We start from the raw sequence: 7,723 nt of genomic DNA, 5'->3' as shown, positions 1-7,723 counted from the left end.
CCAGGGTGCAAGAAAGGTTATGAGTTGGTGGGCTGGGTAGGAGATGGGAGGCTTGAGGAAGAGGCAGCTGCTCTCATTGAAGCCACCAGATGCTCTGTGGTCCAGTCAACAGGTTTAGCAGGCCAAGCATACTCTGGACATGGACGCATCCTTCCTGCCCTCATGACGATGACACCAATGACGACGACCATGGCCATCGTAATCCACAGGAGCTGTATGGTGACAGCCGGTGCTCACTGCCCCAGACACTTCATAGGAGCTGCTCCAGTTCTGCTGGCCTGCCTGACCCCGGTGAGCGACCTCCAGAGAGCCACCAGCCAGGAGTGCTGGCTCCAGGGACACAGCAGCCTCCTCCTCCCACATGGATGTCCTGAGTCTCTCTCGTGTTTTTCCAAGTTTTCTTCAAGTTCATCTTTTGGGACACGTTGGAGTGGAGAGGGGCCTTGATCAGGCTCCAGCTTGGAAATGTGACCTCTTCAGAGCAAAGGACTTGGTTAGGGAGATGGCTCAATGGTAAAGTGCCTACTGACTGGGCACGAGGTCCTGAATTTGGATCTCTGCAAAGTGATGTCTTATTCTTTCCGGTTTGCGAGGGGCCCATCACCCAGCTCCCAAATAAATCACACATAGTCTTATTCTTAGTTATGAATGCCTGGCCTTAGCTTGACTTGTTTCTTGCCAACTTTTCTTAACTTAAATTATCCCATCTATCTTTGGCCTTGGGGCTTTTATCTTTTTCTATTCTTATATACCTTTTCTTTCCTTCTTACTCTGAGTCTGGCTGCGTAGCTGGGTGGCTGCGTAGCTGGGTGGTTGGGTGCTTGGGTGGCCAGGTGGCTGGGTGGTTAGGTGGCTGGGTGGCTGGATGGTTGGGTGGTTGGGTGGCTGGGTGGTTGGGTGACTGGGTGGTTGGGTGGCTGGGTGGTTGGGTGGCTGGGTGGTTGGGTGACTGGGTGGTTGGGTGGTTGGGTGGTTAGGTGGCTGGGTGGCTGGGTGGCCAGGTGGCTGGGTGGTTGGGTGGCTGGGTGGCTGGATAGCCGGCCCCTGATGCTCTCCTTTTGTTCTCTCATTGTTCCTCCTTCCCATCTCCGTTTCTCTTATTTATATTCTCTCTGCCTGCCAACCCTGCCTATCCTTGCTCCTGCCTCACTATTGGCGGGTCAGCTCTTTATTAGACCATCAGGTGTTTTAGACAGGCAAAGAACCACAGCTTCACAGAGTTTAAAAAAAAGCAGCATAAACAAAAGTCACACATCTGAAAATAATATTCCCCAACAGCTCTCCAGTGACCAGTCAAAACTGGACACAACACAGCACATGTCTGGAAAGCTAGAGCTGTGGAGACAGAGGTAAGTGGATCCCTAGTGCTTGCTGGCCAGCCTATCTAGAGGAAACGGCAAGCATAACGATCATAACGATGATGATGATGATGATGATGATGGTGATGATGATGTGGAAAACAATAGAGAACACACATACATATATAAACATAAACACACATGCACACACTCTCACACATACACTCACACGCGCACACACACACGCACACACACACGCATGCACACACACATACACACTCTTTCTCTCTCACACACACACTGAAAACTCAAGTCTCACTGCTGTCATCTTTTTCCAGGCTAAAGCAACTGTGGTCCCAGCAGGAGCATGCTATATGTCTTTTAAAATGTCCCCTACATCAGCCACAACCTTTCCTTGTTCTCGCTGCAGCTGGGGACCTGGGACAGAGTGACATTCCTGGACACCCATCTTTTAATTTTGCAAACCACCTATTATGTGAATAAGACCATCAGGCTGTCTTTAGGTGTGGAAATGCAGGGTGCCCAAAGTCACCTACACATACAACTTTCAAAACCTTTCCCCACAGACGTGGCATGAAGCATATTTCACAGACTCTTAAACACACTTTGGGGACAACCGAGAAATGATTTTGCCCACATGCGGAATTCTTTTATTATTATGGGCATGCATTAGAAGATTAAGTATTCAAATAAGCAAACATGGCAACAATAACTCGCGATGCTTTTCCCACGTAATTTTGCTTATGATGTGTTGATTAAACTCAAGTTCGTTACTCCAGACAAGATTGACCTACTTAGTCCATTTAATGACATCCAGGCGGCTCATCTCTCCATATATTCTCATAACCATCAAATCCGCCCCAGCCTTGATAGATAAGTTCCTCGCATGAAGACTCAACTTTCAACCAGCCAGACTGCAAGCGGAGTTCCCACCCCATCCATGTCCCCCGGCAGCAGCAGGGCTCACTCGGCTCATTTGGAGAAGGAAGAATGTATTTTGAAATGAGGATGTTGATAGAGAAAATCCATGGAGGTGGGAAGGCTTCTGGACACCCCTCCGTCTTGCTCCCATCCCCTCACACCATTTCAGCAGTTCAGACGGCTGCCAATGCAGCCACTGAGTGGCCACCAAGCAAGCGTGGCAGCTGAACTGTGTCCTTGAACTTGACCAGATGTCATTTGCTTCTTGGCCTCACACAGCAAACCGCAGGCCCCCTCCCTCTCACAGCACAGCTTTCCTCCTGGGCAAAGACCTGTTCGCTGTAGGACCTTCCCAGAAGGTTCAGCCTGGGCCATGTTGACTCCTGTGTGGAGCTGCTGACCCTCACAGGGCGCTGGGACAGCACCGTCCCTGTGTGAGCAGAGACACCTGCCCCACAAGTCACTGAAACTGGAGTTTGGGGGCCTCCTCTGGTCATTGCACCCATGTCTAACACTGACTCTGATACCCTGGAAATGTTCAAAAATACCACCTAACAAAATGAGTTAAAGACACCGTAACCTGCCACAGATTTCTTGCAAGGGCTTGCCATAGTCCCCCATGCTTCAACCAGTGAAAATATAAACCCTATAGGACAAGCTACTGTGCTCTATCAATTCCCTAAAAGCTGACGACATTGTGGGGCACAGCACCCATGGAGGGGAAGTATCCCTCATGTCCAGTAGGAGCCGTTGTTGTTCATGAAGGAGGTCAAATATGATGCGTGTTCATGAGTGTGAAGGTACATGTAAACGGACGGGTATATGTGCAGGCGGACATGCAGAGGCCAGAGGTCAACCTCAGACTTCATCCCTCAGGTGCCATGCACATGATTTCTTCTGGAGATGGGACTTTTCCTGGCTTAGAGGTCATACTTAAGCTAGACTGATCATAGCCCCAGCGACCCTTTCTTTGCCTCCTCCCCCACAGCTTGGAGTATAAGCCTGAAACGCCACATCTGGCTTCTTACCCAGGTCCTTAGAATCCTCCCATTCTGTTGTTTAGGGTTGTTCTCTGTGGCAAGAAGCAACACAGGCTTTTAACACTGTCTCTGAAATGTGGCTTCCTTGTTAGTCTCTCTTCAGCACAGGGAAGCAGCAGGTTGGGCCCCTACCTCAGTTGTCTCTCTGACTCAGGACTCGCTTATGGTCCTCATAACAGACAGCTCAGGGAGCGCTTACACAGGGATGTGAACAGGGGCCTGGGGACAGGGTTATTCTCACCAAAAGGGTGTTTGGCTGAAACAAGAGTACCTGCAGTTCTGATCTATGGTGGCCAAGGATGTGTACCACGACAGGAACCATGACGGGGTTAGACGGAAGGAAGATGACAGGAACCTTGGGAATGTGGCTGTTGAGAGACTAGTCTGGGGCAGACAGGGAAAGATGGAGGAGGCACAAAGCCACCAAAGCTACTGTGGTACTCCAGCGGGGAAAATAGAGAACAGAAACCAGGACTAAAGTGACTGATGGATAGAGACTGATAGGTTGGTCTCTGGTTCTGGAGGCCAGGCAGGTGGTGGCCGTGTGCCCCTGAAGAGGCTGAGTGAAATATGGGGGATCAGTCTGAGAAGCACAGGGAGATGCCTGCTCAGATGTCTCTGAGATACGTCCCAAGGCTGAGAGACACAGGCGCCACAGACAGAGTTGATTCTCTTAGGAAGTGATGGATCTCAGAGGCGATGAAGCTTGCCTGCCCAGGGAGAGAGTGGGGGGTTCTGACCGTTGGTGCTGGAGAGATGGTTCATCGGTTAAGAGCACTTGCTGTTTCTCCAGAGGACCAGGGTTCAGTTCCCAGGGCCCATGCCTGCCAGCTTCATAACCTCTTACAGCTCAAGACCAAGAGGATATGACACCCAATTCTTGCCTCTCTGGGCACTTATACATACATGGAAGGCACACACACACACACACACACACATGCTCACACTCATACACACACGGAATATACCTGTACTCAGATGGCATACACACATGCACACACACACACCCGCCTACACATGACATATACACACACCTGCAAACACACACATGAACACACACACACCTGCACACACACACACACAACTGAACACACACAAACAAATCTTTAAAATGACCGGGGCACTGGAAGCCTTACAGAGCAGTGTACTCCTGGAAGACCAACTTGCTGAGGAAAGCAGGTGTGTGCTGGGTTATTAACATCTGTGTCCCAGGCCAGTCTCTCCTCCCATGCAGGGGAGCATGACCTAAGTGCTTGGGGATGGGGTGGGGCCAGGAAGCCATCGGAAGGCGAGGGTTTGTACCATGTCAAGGCGTTTCTTCTCACTAGTGGAAAAGCTTCCCTTGCTATGACACCTACATTATTATAACATCAGCGGTGGGATTTCGACGCTGGAAGCTGAGCTCTGCCTCCAGGAAGGAAAATCCCTAAGCTCTCCACCTTCCTCTCTCAATAGCTGTGCGGGTTGTCAACTCGGCATAGCTGGGGTCATCTGAGAACAGGAATCTCAGCTGAGAAATGCCTCCATCAACTTTCTTGTGGACAAATCTCTGGGATATTTCCTTGATTAATGACTGGTGTAGGAAGGGCAATTCCATGGTGAATGGTGCCTAGGAAGGTAGTCGTGGGTGTATAAGAAAACAGGCTGCGGGCTGAGCAAGCCATGGGGGACAGCTGGTGCACTTGGCTTCCGCAGTTCCTGCCTCGGGGCTCCGGCTTTGAGCTCCTGCCCGGACTTTTATCATGGGCTGTGACCCGGGATGTGCGATTCAGACGTCCTTTCTTCTCCAAGATGCTTTTGGTCATGTGTTTATCACAGCTATAGAAAGCAAATGTGGACACCCGCTCACTTTTGGGAACAGCTCTGCTGCCCTGGGCATCCTCAATGAGGGATCTCAGTGCTGTGTGAACAGTAGCTTCGGAATAGAGTCTCAGTTGTTGCCCTCCTGCTCCTCGGCAAGTGTGGGTGCCCACCACACACAGAACACACCTGGCATCCCACAGTATCCTCAGGGGTCCCCAGAACTCTTCACTGCTCATGATAGATCTACCGTTCCCCTAGCATGCAGGGACTGCTCTCTGGTATACTCCAGGATAGCGTTCCCTATTAAAACTGCAATTTCCCACAGGAAAGATTTGCTTCCTCTCAACCTATTACTAGTCGCTTACACTGTAATGTGAGGTGAGGCTGTGAGAACCACCTCCAATCAGAGGGAGACCCAGGTGGAGAAGGGAAAGGATTGGTAACGGAGAAGACACAGGAGTGAGAGCACAGAGCCTCAAACCCTCACTGGCAAGATTTACCTCAGGAGTTCGGTAGAAAAAGCTAAATGGTTTTGGCAGCTAGATGCACAGAATCTCAATTGCTTGGCGTCTTACCTTCAAATTTGGACTCCAAGTTCCTCATGCTAAATGCCACCTAAGAGGCCGCCTGACATAGTTTAGGATCCTGTTTGAGTTTTTCTAAGCCCTAAACAATAATTGAATCCCCAGATACTTAACAGAGTCTGACCACACACAGTGAAATTATTTCTTAGTCATAAACTGAAAAGTTAATTGGCTTCATTTCTTTAAATAGATTCAATTATTTAAGCAACAATGACTCTTCCAGAGGTATTTACAAGTCAGGGACGCCTCTAGGAGATGAAGGCTGAAAGCCGGCTACCCAAAGGCCTTTGCAAACTGCCACTGAGGGGCTTGCCGATTGGGAAGGGATTTATTTGTGCTTATAAAATATAAAAATTGCCCTCGGTGGCATGATTAGATCAGATGCAAGCAGCTTATTAAAAATTAACACAGCCAAGAAATGGAGCCGTCTTGAAGAAGAACCTAGTGTTATTGAGAACAGCGGGGGTTTCGAGTGGAGAGATTTGTGCATTTATGAGCAATCCACCACCCCCTCAGCTGCCCAGAGAGATGGCAGCGCCATTGCTGGGTTCTCCTAGGACATCCCTGTTTCCACGTACTAGTCTGTAACCTGCTCCCTTAAGCTGGGCTCAACCTTGGGCCCTGAGGGAAAAGCCATGAGGAGCTAGTCCCCGAGTGTAAGGCGCCATTCCATACAGTGAATGTGAGAGTCTAGCTCACCTTCATCTTCTCTCCTCCACAGTTCTGGCCCTACTTGAATGCTCATTAATCCCCGAGTAGTGTCTGAATTAGCAGACGATCCTATCTAACCTTTAGCCCTCTTCCTGTTGCTGTAATAAAAGTTGCTTCGAAGTGTCCCAATCCTGTCTCAGGGTGTGTGATGCCTCTTCCCCGTCCTCTCCTCCTTGGGCAATACCTTCTGAAAGAACATGCTGGGAAGCATGGGCAGATCATTAACCTTTACCCCAGATTCCACCAAAGCCAAACTATTCACAGCTGCAAGGTTAGCTGGGTTAATTAGCAGCCAACGTCTATCTTTTTTTAAAACAAACGAAGACAAGACATGACATCAAGGAGCGGATGGGTGTTGTGGACCGCACGAGACTGGAGTAGGATGGCCCAGTGATTCTTTTCATGAGTCAGGGAAGAAGGACAGGAGACCATCCCTGACTAGTTCCTAGGGCAGTTTTCCAGGGAAGGAAGTGTCTGCTCCTGGAGACCCTGAGCTCTGGAGCTATCCACAGACACAGTGCTGAAAGTGGATTGTGAATAACACCCAGGCTATTGTAAAGTAACGAGTCAAGCCCTGCTAGTTCTTGGTCTGGGGTCCAAAGATCTCACTGAAGAATGGATGATTGTGTTCAGTCAGTAAATTACCTTCTGTGCACGCATAAGACCTGAGTTCAGCCCCCAAAACTCATGGGAGTGAACACCAGTGTGGAAGGGAAGGACCCACAAACCCCATGGCTAGATTAGGAGCTAGTCTCAGGGTGTGTCTCTGGTCGATCAGCCATGTCCTGGTGGATGGCCCCATGCCAACAAGTATGTGATGGGCACAAAGTAGACACAGTGGGCTATGAAAAAAAGAGGACGAAATTAGAGGGGAATGGGGAGGCAGGGTGGTTCTGGTAGGAACATAAATATGATTAAAACATGGTGTATGCATGCACAAAATTCTCATAGTTAATAAAAATATTATATTAAAAAACCTAGATATGGCAGCATACATCTAGGAGCTGGGGGAGTAAAAGCATAGATCTCTGGGACATGCTAGCCAGTCAGGCTGCCCTACCTGGTGATCCTCAAGCCAATAAGAGATGCGTTTTTTGTTTTTTATTTTTTTTTAAATCATGATGGATGGCACCTAATAAATGATACCCGCAATTTACCTCTGGCCTCTACATGTACTTACACATGTGTGCACGAGTACACACATGCACACACACCTGGGTGGATTGTTAGCAGTACATGTTACATGCTGTTCTGAGACACATGCACCTAAATGTTCTAGTTTGGGTTTTGAGGCTTACTGGGGCATAGTACTGTTTGATATGGACAGTGTGAAGGACAGGGGCAT

The sequence above is a fragment of the Alexandromys fortis genome, unplaced genomic scaffold (assembly GCF_014885135.2).
Source record: "Alexandromys fortis isolate MF-2015 unplaced genomic scaffold, M_Fortis_MF-2015_v1.1 scaffold_88, whole genome shotgun sequence".
In the NCBI taxonomy this organism is placed as follows: domain Eukaryota; kingdom Metazoa; phylum Chordata; class Mammalia; order Rodentia; family Cricetidae; genus Alexandromys; species Alexandromys fortis.
This window is presented reverse-complemented; position numbering follows the sequence as displayed.